The sequence below is a fragment of the Falco peregrinus genome, chromosome 4 (genome assembly GCF_023634155.1).
Source record: "Falco peregrinus isolate bFalPer1 chromosome 4, bFalPer1.pri, whole genome shotgun sequence".
Classification (NCBI taxonomy): Eukaryota; Metazoa; Chordata; class Aves; order Falconiformes; family Falconidae; genus Falco; species Falco peregrinus.
The window spans coordinates 77,653,338-77,670,700 of record NC_073724.1 but is presented as its reverse complement, the minus strand read 5'-3'; the positions used below and the strand labels follow the sequence as shown (position 1 = coordinate 77,670,700).

Genomic DNA, 17,363 nt, shown 5'->3' with positions numbered 1-17,363 from the left:
ATGGATTTAACAAAGGAGCCCACACTTTGCCCTCTGAAGACAGCTGGACTAGCTGGAAAAATGCCAGACAACTCCAGTCCTTCAGATCTTGAAGCTATAAAAATTTAAAATTGTAACATACATATAAATTTTTTTAAAAAAAAGTTTTTACAGAAAGTTTTCCACTGAGAATAATTTGGGAATTTTAAAAACAAAAATAGCAATTGAGACTAAATCTGTGGTGCTTATGAAATACTAGTATTTTAGCACTGAATCCCTCCTATGAAAAAAAAGGAGCTCTTAATTCTCAAGGCAGGCCAGCCTGTGCGGCAGTATTTATGATGCGCACACATGTCCACTCTGAACACGTATGGCTTATTTCATTTTTGATCTGAACTAAAACTCACAGATGTGAAAGGTATCCCCACTTTGGCAATCAATCTCTTTTGCACTAAGAAAAACTGCACATCGCACACAAAAGAATGTAATTTGCATGTAATAGGCAATGGAATTTTAAGGTAACTAGCCATGTTGCAAGGTTATACATTTAGAAAACTAGAATATACTCTTATTGCAGCACCCTTCGAGCATTAACTGTTTGCAGTCAGATTTAAGTCAAATCATTTTAAGCCCTTCATGACTATTTCATTGCCTTTCCCTGGCCCTTGGGTCCAGGGGTACAAATTGCACACAAATTATGATGTAAGCCCACAATTATACAATTCTACCCCTCATTTATTAGACTGCAAAAGACAAGAGACCAAGTGATCGTGACACGATCAACAGATCCACAAATTATAAAAGGCATCTAAAACCCTAATTATCTATTCAGGATCCACTATAAGGCAACACATCCTGCTTGTAGGCTATGTGAAAAATAAAGAAGGAAATTAAGTGACCCTCCAGGTGTCAAAGGGACAAAGCCCCCAAGCGAGAGGACCTGGAATGATGGTCCTTTGTATGGTTACATCCTAAATGGACAGCACCTGCATGGCACATTGCACTGCAACTCCCACAGTGACATCGTCCGGTACACAGCAAGGGGTGATTCATCTCTTCTGTATCTATATCCTATTTGGTTGATTTTCTACGCAGCAGCAATTCCCAAGGAAAAAATAAAAAAGGCACAAGTTCTGCCACAATATTGTTCGTTTAAAAAAGAAAGTGTCTCACCCCATGCAGAGATGAATGATTCATCATTGTGCCCTGAGGAATATCCAGGCCAAACAAGGATGCCAGATAAAGAGACATCACTCCACAAACCAAGAGCAGAGTAAATAAATAAAATGAGATCTCTCCCTTTCTAAGAAAGAGAAGCGGCATTCTGCTTTGAATTTGGGTGTGCTCTAAGCTTCAGAAAATTTAGTGTGCAACAAATCTTTTGTTGAAGCAGTACCTGAGAACAAGGAGTTATAACACAGGTCCACAAACCTTGTGTCAAAAGGAGCAATCTCTACCACTCTTCAAGCAGCTAAGTTGAGCTTTATTTCACATAAGCTGTAAATGTCAAATTACCCTAATTAGGAGTTTGTTGACCCTAAGTTTCAAATATATCAAATGAAAACAAAGACAGAAGAGCTGAACTGCCCCTGGAGATGTGTCACTCTCTGGACAGACCCTGCAACACAGAGGCCACCTCTGTACCAGCACGTTGGCTTGGGCTATCAATTTACCCTGGTTCCCAGTGAAGCCATGGTGCACGCAAACGAGGTTGCTTCTGGAGGAAACTAAACCAGAAGCCCCCCTCCAGCTGCACACCAAATGTACTCCAACACCCAGTGGGGTCATAAGGGTCTGCAATAACAACTGTTCTCATCACTTCCATCTGCTCCTGCTGCTCCAGATCACCTGCTTGTGTAGACATAGCCTCCAGCACATAGTTAGGTGAAACAAGTCTATACCTGGTAGTTTCAAGATTCTGCAACTGCTTCAAATCCATTTGAAAATAAACTCATGCTGCATGACATAAGACATGTGTTTTACTAATATCCAGCAAATACTGATTTGGTAATATTTTACGATTCCCTTTTCTCTCCTCGACTCCCGCTGCTTCTTTGATCCACCTCCCCCTACTTTCCATGCAAGCTGAACATTTAAGGATGTTTACAAATAATTACAAAATCATGGGAAAGGAACTCAAAGGCTTCCTGAAGATGAAGAATTTGGCAGCTTTGCCCCTGGAATGTAACAGTAGGTGTCCTGAGAACATACAAGGAGGGCATTGCTAGACTTCACAGACATCCTCTGATCATAAATGCAGGCATCTGGTCAGTGGTACCTTTGGGCAGCAGCACATCTGAAGCCATCACCCAAGGCTCCCCCGACTGCCAAAAGCAGGGGAAGACAGGCTTCTAGAGCTCAGCACAGATCTCACAGCAATCTTCCAGGTATGCTTGGCAAAAGGACTAGCCCCAGAAGGAAAAGTTCAGGTCAAGTCGTTGCAGGTAAGTGGCCCTTGCACAAGCATCAAATACCACTACAAAGGGTACTGGATTATACTATGCAAGATACTTTTCCCACTTGCAAGACTAATACTTACATAATAGTATTTGCTTTACGGCTACAGTACTGATATACACTGTTTTCCTATAGACTTATTGATTAAATCATCTTCCTTAAAAGGACAACATTCCTTTTACTCCTCATCTATCTTTAAAGCATTTTCTTTTTTATTTTCCGTTCACCTCCTTTACTATATATCTGGAATTTATGCAGAGAAATACACAGAACCTACCTCTTAAAATATTTATTGTCAAATGCAAGCTTTTTCTTGTTATTATTTTGTGAATTTAACTACAGAAACCTATACCTTGATGGTCTGAAGATGCTCTTTGCTTTAACTCATTTTATTTTGTCCAACAGGCAGAACAAGAGTATTTCGAATGTTCTGACCAAAATTATTTATAATCCAAACAAGACTTCAGACTTGGTCCTGCCTGATCAGCTCTTATTCATCACCTCCCTGCCCTGAAGTACATATCATGTCCCTCAACAATGGCTGAGAATAAGAACTACAACTAATGTACGTTGAATTCCAAAAGCCAAGACATAAATTATATAAAGTTGTAAGCTGCTCTCATAATGCTGTTTTTGCATTTTAAAAATTAAAAGTACTTCTCTCTTGCATACTACCATTCATTTCTAAAACAGTTTTTTAAATTATCAAGCATTAGATATATAGCTTACATATAAATTATATAAATACATTATACATTATATATTTTTATATATATGTATGTATATAAAAAAATATAAAGCCTGCATGAGACCACCTTCATGCAACAATCTCCAAATTTAATTAATTTCCAGAGCATTAACAGAGTGGACTGGTTCAGTAGCTTCCTACAGGAAGCCTGTCCCAGAAGGAAGAATGCATCGCTAGCCTTCCAGCTTCTTGTCCTGAATCAAAAATACAGTTTCAGACTTCTTCCAGCTGTAGAGTGAGCTGCTTTGAAATCAAAACAAATGCCACTGTTTTGACAAAGACTACGTAACAACTAAATTCAGGAAATGCTTTGGCATTAAGAAGCCAAATCTTTGTCACAGAAATTTTATGTGATTATTTTGTAATGAGTTTCACAACTACAGAGACCAATGTACTAAGAAGAAAGCTTCTCTTATAACATTCTGGTGCTCTTTGGTGGTTGGTGGTTTTTTTTTTTTTCATGTGTGTTCCTAGGTAAGAAAAAATATGTGTGTCTCAAAAAGGGTTACGTGAATTATTAGTACATTTAAATTGTTTGCCCCAGGCAGGAAAAAAGATCATGCAGTTATAAAACAATCTCAAGTGTGCCAACCATAAAGCAAGCAAAATGTAAAAGATATGTGGATATTTAAACAAATGGAATTAATTCAAGTCCTTTGCTCCATAGTATCTGAGTACATGAGTACCACATGTTCCAAAAGGAGGTAATGAAACATAGCTAACATCTGTCATCTTAAGCTTAGTCTCTCTCCAAACTTTCCTGGGAAAAACCACACGTGCACTGCAGCATTTGGGGGATTTGGAGTTATTTTATTCTTTCTTTTGTCCCCCACGTGCATCTGCACATTTGTTTATCCTTAGATAGATAGATGAGAACATGGATGATTTGAGAATGACCTCGGGAAAGAGGCATGGAGCAGCAAGATCCAGAGGAGTCTGAGCATCATTAAGGAAACAGATTGTCTGTAGCAGGAAACCAAGAAAAGTTGAAAAGGACAAGAAAAGAGGAGATACAGCTCATGTTATCCAAGATGTCTTGCTGTATAAAACTTAACATACACTACACGCATCTTCAGTTTTCTTAAAGGCTAGGAAAAAGGAATGTATTTGGGAAAATCCAGCTTTTCCAGGCTTTTCTATTGGTTGTAAGGTGTAGTCCCCTGAACATGCTCCTTTCATTTCAACCATCTCTCACCATAAAAGCAGTTGCCCTTATTTTTTTTTCCATTAGTATTTGAAGGCAATCACAATTTGAGTTCCTGGAAACATAGCTCAGAGCTTCTAAATTATTTTCCACATACTGTACAAGGAATGCTCTGCCTCCCTCGTGTTCTTGCCATTCCCAAAATAATTCACTATTTCCACTCTTCAGCATCTGTGAACCAACAAAAAAGTCAAAGCAGTGTCTTGCTGCAACCCCACCACATTCAAACAGGAAACAGTCCCAAACAGGAAGACACAACCACAATGTATTTGATAACAACCACCAGCACGACCTGAGGGGGTCACTTAGGCTTCATTCCATCTTTCAGGCATTGTATGTAATCTAAAAATAACACAACTGTTAAGTGGCTATCTTATCACTGATCTGAACACTTGGAGTGGAGATATTTCTGGTCACCAAGTAATATTAAGTTTAATCTCTCTGTCTTCAGAACAGAAAACACTCAGAAAGGAAAGTGGGAAATATGATTCATGATGGAGTTAAATCAGATGGTCTTTACCACAGGGTCACACAAGCACTGCCATGCTAACTCTCTCACAGTCACTTCCAGAAGCTCCTACCACTCAGTCAGATTATTCCATGCTTGGGCTATGCCTAGAAAGCAGTGTTTGCTTTGGAAAAGACAAAGATTACAACTTTCTGTCCAATTTTGAAGCACAGGAAGAGGCAAAAAGGTAACCATGTCCAGAACTGAATTCCTGTTCTCTATCACCACCAGAACACCCTCAAAGATATTTTTTTTTTTATTTCCTGAAAATCTTTATTTCATGTAATGATCTGCACTAGTAAACCTTCTTGCACCACTATGCTCATAACCCACAGCTTTCCTTACTGCTATTTCTGTTTTCCCCACCACCTGCTCAGTGATTTGGCAAATGGATCTTACCTTTCTCCGTACGCAGGCTCTTAAGATGCAGCACATTTCTACCCTCAGACTTCAGGGCAGATAGGAGAAGTCATTTTGGCCTTCTAAAAATCCAGTCTTGTTCTGGTCTATCAGCCTGTTTTTAAGTTCTATATCTCTGACCCCAAACAGCCAGCCCTTGAATGCCTTTTGAAGCTAAATACCAAAACAGGAAGCTCTGGGCAGGTAGGTGGGAACAGCCAAGAGAGAAGTTTATTAGAGAACTCAACAAATTTTGCTTAGGAGGAAAGAAAAACCTCTTATGGGTGTCTGCTACTTCTGAAAAACCACCAGCTCAGGCTCTCACAGGCAGCTCTCACCTGCCCTGTTTGGACCATCTGCACACAGGGACTGCAAACCTCTTCATTTCCACTGGAGGACATCGATAGACATGACATGGCACGAGACCCTCATGCCCTGTGGCATGCCCATCCCTCCCCATCACCTATTTCCCACACCCCCTGACACCCCATCTCTCAAATGGATCATCCTCCAGGCCTGTTGATTTCTCATCTCCCCGATCCAAATGAATGCCACCAGATCTTTGCACTCAATTGCACCGTTGCTTGACTTGTGCTACAGCAACAAGAAAGCAAACACATGCTTCTTCACCCAGATGAGGTGCTCCACCAAACCCCTGGTGCTGGGGACTGGACAGACATAGGCATGGAGGAGAAAGGGAGTCCACCCTCAATGCACCTCCACCTCCCTCGCAGGGCAATCTTGGGCCACTGTGAGTCCTATGGGCTAAGCTTTGTCAGCTGCTGGAGTCTACAGACACAAAAAAACAACCAAAAAATGGAACAAAACGTGCACTGTCAGACAGGACTTTCAGAAGAGGCTGGGCTTCTCAGAAGTTAAAGCATCCAATTCAAGACATCTTTAAGTGGTTAGATTTTACTTGTGCTATTGCTCTCTTAAAGATTGTCTTTAAGGCTGGGAAGCACATAATCAGGAAACCTAAAAGACTCTTGTGGCTTTCAGGAGGCGTGGGTGTCAATGCAAAAGGCACTCTGAACTTTAATTCTTCCATACACACATTTGTTGTAATAGATTTAATGGTATCACAGCCCCCTACACATTTGCATTGCTCTGAAATATCAGAATTTCACAATCAAGCACTTCCCCTGTCCGGTAAATTTACAGATACAAGGCAGCAACTAGGAACTGTTCACTGAACTCGTCAAAAGACAAAAACCAATCCAGCTGCGAAATTAATTTCTTAGCACACAAATTACAATGCTCAGTGATCTCCTTTGTTCATAGGAGGACTAGGTACAAGGGGGTTGTGCTGTTTTCTACAGTAAACAGAGGTCTGGGCAAATTCAGAAAGTCCAAAGCTCCCCATGGAAAACACGTTGCCAATAACTGTCTTTTAACATAGCAAGAACTCCAGCTCAAGTAACTTCCCTCATCACAACAGCACAGGTATAAAAGCAGAAAAGGAAGGGGTTCTTAAACATGTTGATCCCGAGAGATTTATTACCCAAAATGCCACAACAACACATAAAACACGCATGTAAGGCAATCCCATGTTCCTTACAAAGACACCACAAGACTTGGGGACTGCCATCATCATCTCCATAACCCACCAAGACATTTTATGAAAGCAACTGCTACGTTTAACCAAGTCAACATGAATCTAGACCACCCGTAACTCCACATTAGGTGTAAATGCTGCACAAGAGCAAGGTATGATATAAAAAGGAGCTAATCTAGTTACTCAGTTACAAGATGAGGTGCAGACCAGCCAGATTTTTGAGCTCTTTGTTCCTCCTGCCCCAGCTGGAGAGTTCATCACCTGCCCAACCCACATGCCATGCTTGTAATTCAACCCTAGTGGTGACCAAAACAAGCTCAGCTCTGCACTTTCCTGACCTCTGAGGAAGCAGATAACACCAGTCAAGTTCAGAATTAACTGTCTGTGAAGTTTCATCAGATTTCCCTGCGACACAGGATGCCAACAAGCAGCAAGTGAGAACTAAACTATAAACGTGCAGCAATTTACCCTGCGCTCCCCCCCGCCCCCGGTGCTTTCCTTTCTGCACTGATTTCATGCACAGCACTTATGCAATCCATCAGCTGAGGCCATGGCAGGTTAGCAAAGGGCAGCAGGGACAGGCTGCTCTTTCTGACTCCCCGGGAGGGGCGAGGAGAGCAAGGAGCAATGCCACAGGCAAAGCAGAATCAGCACAAGGCACAGAGCTTTGGCAGCCAGGTACTTGGCCCTGCAAGGATCAAGGCAAGCCCAGCTCAGAGCTACAAAATCGCAGAGATCTCATAGAAGTCGGTCCTTACATGGAAGAAACAAGCAGGACTGAGCCTGGTACCACAAAGGTTCAGTATCCTTTTAAACATTCATAGTAAAGCACCAGAAAAAGATACCCAAGACTAGAAAGAGTAAAGAGATTAATAGGCTGCAGAATGAAAAGCCAAAAAGAAAACAAAACTTCTTTTCAAAGTTGATTAATACCACCTCTTATGAGGAATAATATAAAAGCAAAATCCACGCCTCCATCACAGTAGAAACAGATTAGCAGGGAAAAAGCCTGGCTGAAAATTCTTAATTTATCTTTGGCAACTTAAACCATTTTCACATAAATGATGTTTAGAAGGCAAAACTGACTGACACTTTGCTTCACAATAACACAACAGCCAAAAATCCTGGCCCATATGCCTCACTCGTTAGCATTACCGGGACTGGAAACTTCACTTCTGATGCTTTATGCATAAATATCATCTACCTACACTGGAGAAGGCACATCACACTAGGGTAGATTCGACCTTGACTGAGGTGTGTAACTTCCATTAATTTCTCTTTAATTACACAGAAAAATACATATCCTGTACAAAATAAAAATTACTGCAGAACTTGGAGGTTCTTTACCAGTTTTGACCTAAATTCCAGATCAGGCTGCAAGTAAGATGTATTTGCGTGGCATCCAAATGATTAAGACGGGACTATTTCAACAGAATCAGGCTAATGCAGCCTATCATTTTCAGAAAGCATTTTAAAACAAAAACAAAACCACTTGCAACAGAACAAAACCACTGATAAGAGAGTTCTTTTAACCCTATAAAACGAGCAGCAGACTGCAAGGAGCCCATTCTCTCTATTTCTACTGAAACAAACCAAAATGACCGTGACTTTCCTCTTTCCCCACTTCTCCCCAATATCAATTTCATATTAAAAAAATATTCATTGGTGTTTTGGAATTGTTTTATCTTTGAAGCATTTCTGCCTTAAAACAGTTGTGACAAACACAGAACCAGAAATTTTTATTCTTATTTGGAGACAGAACTCATGTCTCCTTCACACAGCATCTCCCACTGGAATTTAAATTTTCTTTAACCCAAGTTTTCAGCAGCCGTGCCGGCTATTCATAACGCAACCCACAGTGGAATCTTTCAGGGCTGCTGGCCATTGTGGTTACCCTGCTTCTTATAAATATGGCAGCTTCCTGCCACGGCTCCCCTGCTACATCAGGTCAAATCATGGCATCCTTCACCATCGTGACCCCCGAATGCAGTCATGACACAGCTCTGTCTAGTTCCATTAACTACACGTTGCAATGAGATAGCACTTCTGTGCTTACCTCCTGAACAGCCAGACCCTTCCTGAAGCCAGCCGAGGCTGCCAGGCTGCTCCTTCAGGCTGCGTACAGTTAGTATTTTCATGTTTCAGAAATAACAGTTTTCACAAATTGCCCACAACATGAAGTTCATGCTACACCTTTAAATATGCTGTGGTGGCAAATATGTAATCCTCAAGGCAGGGTCCTATGCATCGTTCACTCTTCCAACCCTGCAGGTACAAGCACATGAGATAAAGCTTTTGATTAAGTGATAATAATAACAAAAAGGACCTTTCTTCTCAACCAGGTGAAAAGAGAGAGATGAATTAAAAAAACAAGCAGAGCACCTTATCACTCCTTGGCGATCCTGTAGCAGATACATTTATTGCACAGCAGGGTACTGAATGTGTTTTCCTTTATGCTGATAAATTATAAATTATGTGTGTCCTACTTCTAGTAGTACCACTTTTTTGATCATCTCTTGCAGGACTGAGTCAGCTAATAGCAGCTTTGGTATTTCTGACCTTTACTTGGTCAAAAAAATTCCATGTTGTTGTTTAAATCAAGGATGCTGCCTGCAGCCCCTGATGGTCACCATTTCACCTACCCATGGTGACCTGGTCAGTTCAACAACGGCTGCTGCCTGACACAGAGCCATGCACATGTGAGGCTGAGACCAGCTCCTTCGGACGATAAATGTTGAGGTGCCCCTTCAACACTTCTAGCTGAGATGTTTCCAGTCCCTCCAGAGCCCTTCATCTACCAAAACCTCAACAGGGTTGAAAAGGTGATGCTGTCAATCAGCAAGAAAAAATTGCTGCTGCTGGGGGAGCAAAGGAAGAAAAATAAAACCCTCCCTCTCTTCCTTGCTTGCTGTGTGCCTGCACCTCCAGCTGCTTCAGTGCACTTGTGTCAGGAGATGAAAATAGATGGGCTTGACAACTTCGCTGTCTCTCTCAAAGAGGCCAGCTGGCAGAAGCAGCAGTCTGGTCCTGGGTAGAAAAAGGTGGGTTTACTATTTCCTCCTGGTTAAGCCTGAATGTTCACTTTCATTTTGACAGGGCCGGGGGGTGGGGGGGGGGGGAGCAGAAAGAAAAAATTCTCTTTTGAACACAAATACTGAAAAATCTACACATCTGCCCACACCTGGTGAGTAGGAAACCTTCATGGGTGTCATCTGGTTCTACAGAACCTAATCTTCCCTATGAGGAAAAAGAAAACCTGGAAGTCATGACTGCAGAAAAACCCTTCCAAACACAAGCAAGCATAGAGTGTAGCAATGAGCTACAGAAATGCTCCCAGTGTTGCTGTTGTATCTCACACCACTTCAGAGCAAAAGTGTTCCTGTCTAGAAAACCTGGGGTCAGCCCCAAAACGGACAAGACTAAAGACTAAATTTCACACTGCTGCTGTTCTGCCATAACACAGGGAGACTCTGGAGAGGCAGACTAGCAAGACAGATGTAAATTGCTACGGGGCACACCAAAATCCAACAGGATGGTTAAAGACAAGCCTGCAAGAATGGAATCACCCCTGACCACCTGTGATGCACCTAGGAGTTGGAGGAGATGGAGATTCAGCTAAACAGTATAAAATACTCAAGTAGATGACTGAAGTTAAATAAACTTTCTTAAATAAACTTAAATGTATACCAGCAAGCTCTTCATAAGAACATCTGTCTGTAAGCTTTGCTCCAAAGCAAGACCACAAATCACATTACAATCGATGCTTTACATCTCAACACACAAATCAGCACAGAGTGCAAATGCCTGCAATGCATCACAACTTCAGAGCCCAGCTTTCCAGGCTTTGTGCAGAGGCAATGCTGTCACAGCCACATCCCCCTTCCTACCCCAACCGCCCAAGCCTGCAGAGCTGTGGTTCAGGGGACTGCAGCACCCCACTTGTGCACACCAAGCCACAGAGGAGCAGCAACCTGCAATCGCGTTTACAGATCACATGGCACAGTCAACATGCTTTTTTGGCCCAGGACCAGTCCACACCTTCCCAGGATCAGATTACCAAGGACACCGAGTCACTCACATAAGATTGCAACTGAGGCCCATGTGTGGTCACCAGGCAGCCAGAAGTGCCAATACAAGAGGAGGTTTCATAGGGCAAAAAGGTTTGAACTGAGTTTATGCGAGAAACCTAAATTAACCATCCTACTACCATGTAGGTCATTTTCCAAATCATCTCTCCACAGCATCATAGACGATCTCAAATTGGAAGGGACCCATAAGGGATCATCAAGTCCAACTCCCCGCTCTTTGCAGGGCTGCCTACCACTAAACCAAACACCAGCACACTCCCTGCCATCCTCAGGCTCAGGGGTGTTCAGCTACAGCTCCCAGTTTGTACTACAACGGGGCCAAGGGGATCCAGTTTGTAGTGGGACGGGGACTAGTCTCTACTGCGAGTGGTCCAGGGGATACAGTTTGGAATGGGACGGGGTCCCCATCGGTACTGGGAGGGGCCAGGAGATCCTTCAGATGCTTCAGAGCTGTTGCAAAAAGGTGCTAGGTTTCGAAGCCTATTTCTCATTCAAAGTCAAAATGACTAAGACACTTTCAGAAATTTTAACTCATTATTTATTTATATCCAGAAATAAAGACATGGGTGGTCTGAATAGATAAAAGTGCTTATTTCTGATGGCCCTCCCTGTAACTGCTGGTACAACAGCTTGTAAATGCTTAGTACAGAGGTCATACACAAAAGATCACTTCTGAAGAGCACTTCTAGAAGGTCGTAAGAGGACCAACCCGCTTCTTCCCAAACGGACGTCTACTAGCAGCATCTCAGGGGTAGTGTGCTCCTGGCACATTCCCTGAGACGACGATACTGAGGGTCTGTGGGCTGTCATGATGTGGAAGCATAGCCTACTTTTCTACCATTGATGGTCTGAAGTTGCAAAGGAAGAGCCCTGTGAAGAAAAGGGGGGAATTACACTAAAAGGAGGAACGGTGATGTACAGAAAAAGGAAGAAAAAGAGAAGAGCATCAGCTCCAAATACTTCTGTGGGTTGTGCTTTGCTCTTTTTAAAGATATTTGGTACATACAGGTGGCAGATCAAAATCCAACATGTCACATGGAGACAGCAATTTTATTAAGGAAAGGAAACTGAGCACACTTACTGGACTTGGACAGGCCTAGAGTCCGATGCCATCACTAACTGCCAATCCCGTAACTAATTCTCATCTCATGCCTGATCTTTGGGTGTTTAGTATATGAAGCTTTCCTGCCGCCACTGAAATGGAGCATAACTCATCTGGGTGGATGCTTTCTGCCTGCATCCTGTATTTGGTTAACACAGTATTTCAAGTTTTTCACACTTTGGCCTTCAAAAACCTCCTTTTAAAGGGAATCAAGGCATTTGGGAGAGGACTATAAGAGAAAGCAGGAGCTCCTCAGGGTGAAGGACTGAGGAGTAACACCAGAAGACCAAGAAGCCCAGTGAGTCCTAGATCCATCCCAAAAGGCCAGGAAGCAGGAAGGAACTGGACATGGAACTGGTCTGAAGAGCAGCTGTGACATTCATGCCAGAAAGTCATCATCACAGCAGCATGGCAGGGTGTCCTGGTCATTTATCTCATGGCTGCGTAAGCCTTCATACTCCTTCCCACCAAGAGGGACCCTTAAACTATTCTTATAAAGCAAGCAGGACTAAGACAACTGTGGACAGCATTTTCTTCCTCTTGTTTTGTTACACAGACTGGGCATATTGATCCAGTAACTTCACTATAAGCAGCTCAGAGGTCCTGGCTCCCACAGTAGCAAAAATTGGTTTTGACATCCTGTTGACCGCTGAAGGACTACATGTAACCATGACAGAGCTAGTGACCACTGTAAGACATGGCCAAGGGTTGGGGTCTACCAGCACTGAGCTGAAACATTGGTAGAAGCCATCTGTTTGCAGAAGATTAGTGGGGTGCCCCATACATGGAAGCTGGCCACATCAGGGCCTGACCAGCTGGGATCTGGGCCATCGTCCAAGCCTGCTGCTGTTGGCTGGTGAGAGCCACAAGAAAGGGGACTTTTCTACCCTAGATGAGCCATCTGCAGATCTCCAACAAAAACAAACCAAATGAAGCAGATTGCCACGTGACAAGGAAAACTCAGTAGGTAGATCACCACAAAAGCAATAGGAAGATTCTCAAGTACAGAACTGCAGATTGGAGATGGCCCAACACATGAACGAAAAGCAGATGGAGCCCTCAGACTCAGTACAACCCAAACATACCTGGAAGAACTTGTGGAAAGAAATCTTTTTTTACTGTTTTAAAGTGTCTGGCCTGCACACAGCAAAGAGACTAACCCGACTGAACGGTACAGCCACCTCAACCTGTGCCTACAGGTAAACCTTCACAAGAAAGGGTTCTTAAGGAGGTATTTCTACTTCTAACAAAACAATTAAACCCAACCTAATCCTTTAGGGCTACCCTGTGAGTGCAGTCTTCTACTGACTACAGCTATCTGACTTCTGTGGATACTTTCACAGTTTGTACCTTTTCTGTGAATACTTCTGAGAGTTTTGTGCTGCAAAAGAAACTAATCCCAAAGCCCAACAGCATAGGTGGAAATTTCAGCTGCAATTCATTTGGTAGGTTATTTGCAGATGAGTGCCACCCAGGATCAGGATGACCACAGCCCAGAACACGACAGAACTGCTCAGGTGTCTCCAGCCACATGGGCTGTCACAGCAGTACAGGATCACTGCAGGACTAAGGTGAAGCAAGCTTTGTATATCACCTAGAAACTGTTACTAAAAGAACACACACCTGGGGATACCAGCAATTAAATACTGCAAAAGTGCTGGGAACTGCCCACCAAGGAGTCAGTTCACACCAGTTATGCCCACAGCCCACTGAAATGGCTCAGTGGCACAAACGACGCCAGTGTTACAACCCCAGGCTGACACTGCAACTGCGCCACTGAATGCTAAACTACTAGCCACAGAAAGTAACACTTCTGCTGAGGGCACAGAGACTCTGCTGGAGATGTATCAACATTCTAGCTAAGGAGAGAAGTCAGTGGGAAGGTTTACAAGCCTTTCGCAGGCAGAGAAGAGAGATGCAGCAGCTGGAAAGCAATGCAGCTGCAACAAATGAAGGGGGAAAGGAGTTCCTCAGGGAGGCAGCAAGTCAGGCTGGCCAACCTCACCAAGCCTACATACCAAAATCTCCATGTGCTTTGAGAAGCACAAAACACTTAGCTTGTGCCTTGGAGGAGCTGGGGGGAAATGACAATGGATCTCCAGAAGTCTTATTTCTCCAGCGCCGACATAGCACTCTGTGTGAGGGCGTCCAGCAATGTCAGCCTCAGCAGAGCCTGTTGGCTTGCCTCCTCCTACAGCTGTCTGCTCGGATCGCCCAAAATCCCTTGTGCCAGCACAGCCCTGCTTCTGGATACCCGATGTGTTGTCTCACAGAAGTTGCATGTGAACCACACATACTGATCCGATCACTTCAGCACAGAGATCTATCTTCTTCCCACCTGAAACAGCCCAGCTAAAAACTGGCGACATGAAAAAGAGATGGGCTAGGGCTTTCCTGCAGTCTCCAAGAAAAACTTGTTACATTTTTCATCTGATCTTCAACGCGTGAGCTTGCTGGTGCTCTGCCCAGAATACCAAACCCACCAATCAACGGGTACCGGATTACCTTACTGGGTACTTCAGGGAAGCCTGAACACAAATTTAAATTATCACTTAATCAGTGCTCTAAAAATAGCCAGGGGGAAGGGTCCATTCACAAAGAAAAATAAGCTATTTAAAAGAACAATGCTCTGGCAATCTCTTCACATTCACTGCACTTGGGAGAAGAAATCTATCCTTTATGAGCTGCTCTTGGGAATAAAGGAAATTCATGAACTTGCCAGATAAACTCTTCAGAGGGAGGAGAGGAAGACGACCATTTCACGCCCCTTTTCCAGTCAAGACTGAGTACACTTACAGGTGGGTGAAAGGAAAACATGAAGGAATAAACCTGATTTAGAAAGAGATGGATCAGAAGGAATGGGGAAGAAATTCAGAGAAAAGAGAAAGAAAAAAGCAAGTATTTCACTGAATAACTCCACTAAATCATGAAACAGATGGACAGGAACTCAGAGCAAGGAAAGAAAAGGGTGTAAAGAGACGATTTACACACACATGTTCCCATGCTACAGTCCTTGACAGATTTGACAACCATACATTGCATATTAGGCAGACTGAGTTTTCAGGAAAAAAGGTCCTTTACTCGGACCTTGCTGTGGGGATACATCATGTACCACAACTATAGCATTTTTCTAGTGTATTTTATTCAACACTTCCTGCATTAACCTCTTGTTTGAGGAGGATAATGCAGAAAAAAGGCTACCTCAACTACTCAACTTGTGCTATAAACTAAGGGTGAATTTCAGCTCACCTAATGTTATCTATCTAAACACTTTTAACTAAAGCTAGCAGTCCAAGGCTCCCTCTGTAGTTAAGGAAAAAGACAACCACCTGCAAACAGCAATTTATCCTCTTTAAGATCCATTTCTTTATCTAGCATGAGGAAACATCCTCTGGAGATCTTTCTGTCTACCACTGCTGATAGAAGGCATCTAGGCAACTAGGCTAAACAAGATGCCTAACTGCAGTGACTGAACGTAGGGGAAACGACTTTCACTCCCACAGCCTGCAAGGTGACAGAACTACTTTGGCACTTGGACGAGAACAACCTAGAGAAACCATCATTTGCACAAAATACTTAGGACTTCAATTCCTCTAGGGACAGAGAGGGGAATGCAGACACAGGTCAAGGACTGCTAGTGGAACAATCTCCGGTATTTACATCTAAGCCTTGTTCTTCAAGCCAAAATTAAGTAAAAAACAAAGAAGTTTGAGTTTCCTGGCAAAGTGCACTTGGCATAACTTCTTTTCTGATGTTTACATGTACAGAGCACGGTGAGGGACATCTGCCACCACCAGCACACCTTCCTGCGATCTGCACGGGGGACTTGGCTCCGACTGATCCCCACTGACAACATGAAGCCTTCGGTGAATGCTGCCAAAAGCTCAGTGTAACACGATGTTAAGGACTGGTGTACACTGCATACAGGAAGGTAAAGGAGAAATACGTATTGTAGGACTCAAAAGTATTTCCACTTCTCTGCAGTGCAGCAGGGTTACTTTTGAGTAAAACAGGATAACGAGGCTGATGGGCAACACTCAAACTACTGCGATTTGCTGCAGTAACTTTAACAAACCGCACTCAATTCATCTCCTCTGGCTTCTTTCCACCACGTTTTATCAACTTGTTCAAAGCAAGCATTAAAAGCTCTTTAGTACCTTGCTCCATTTGTTAACGCTCAGCAGACATAATTGCCAAGTAAGATATCTATCTGCCAGAGCCTGCTTATGCCTGAAACAGTGGAGGTCATGTTCTGGAAAAATTTCGACTTTGAACTTTTCCAAGTTTCTAATTTCCTACTGAAGTTACACACACATACAAGACAAGTGAAGGGCACAGAAAAATGGAAGTGAAAAATCAGAGATGTAGCAGACCCACCACCAACTCCAGAACAAACTCTACTTCTGAAACTATCTAAGCAATTTTAGGAATTTGTTTGCCCCATTTTCAAACCATGCATCTGAAAAACAAAGCCATCAGTTACCATTTGTGAAAATACAAGTGATCCTTGAAATGCATACAAATCCTCCAGCAACCAGTGCTGCCTCCTCTCTCCCGCCTGCTCCCTCCCCCAAAGACAGACAGAAGTACCAAATCCTGTTCAGGGTTCCTTGAGGAAATTCTGTCCACAATGTTTTCTCTAAAAACAGTCCACAACTGATTTCTTGTTTACTTCCAACATAGTGGGATTCAGTTTCAGCGCCCCAGCTGCCACATGAATCAAGGTGGGAAGAAGCAAGCTTTGAAGCATGGCCATGCAGAGGCCACCTCGCAGGATGCCAGAGCTCCAGCACAAAACGCAGCACCATGGAACCACAGGGACAAAGCCATTACAGCACATCACAGAAAACATCTCAGACGTGGAACCAGTCCTGGGCAAGTCAGTCTTGCCTGAGGATACCTTACACATGCAGTAACGCATACAAAAAAAAAAAACAACCACAACACACCAACACACCACAAAAAAAAAACCAAAAAAAAAAAAAACCAAAAACATTTAACTTCTTTGATGGCATTTTCAGCCAAAAATGTGACTTGAAGAAACCTACTTTTTACCTTTCTTGTTCAGCTATACGTGCTGTGGCATAAGAGTTAAGCACCATGTCAGTTGCTAATGTCACCTGATAGCATACTAAAGATTTGTTAAACATGAGGATTTGCATGTTATTATCAACAATGTCATAAACTTACCAGACTTCTGCAAGAACCTCTCAGCTGCCATTAAACTGTTAACATCATCATTTCCCCCCCCCCCCTTTTTTTTTTTAAAGGTCAGATGCTGATCAGACAGCATCACTTTTTGCTTCTCCCACTCTCACTG

The 17,363-nt window shown here is 43.0% G+C and overlaps 1 protein-coding gene across 8 annotated transcripts in view; it reads right to left on the bottom strand.

The window, feature by feature from the left end:
• KLF12 (KLF transcription factor 12) overlaps positions 1 to 17,363 on the bottom strand; it is a 246,896-nt gene that overhangs the window by 204,644 nt on the left and 24,889 nt on the right. The window contains exon 1 of one of the 8 annotated variants that reach the window (XM_055803100.1): positions 5,296 to 5,459. The exons of the other annotated variants lie outside the window; for them this stretch is intronic. The gene's annotated coding sequence lies outside the window, so the exon portion shown is untranslated. Of the gene's footprint in view, positions 1 to 5,295; positions 5,460 to 17,363 lie in introns of those variants that run through there. 8 annotated transcript variants of the gene reach the window in all.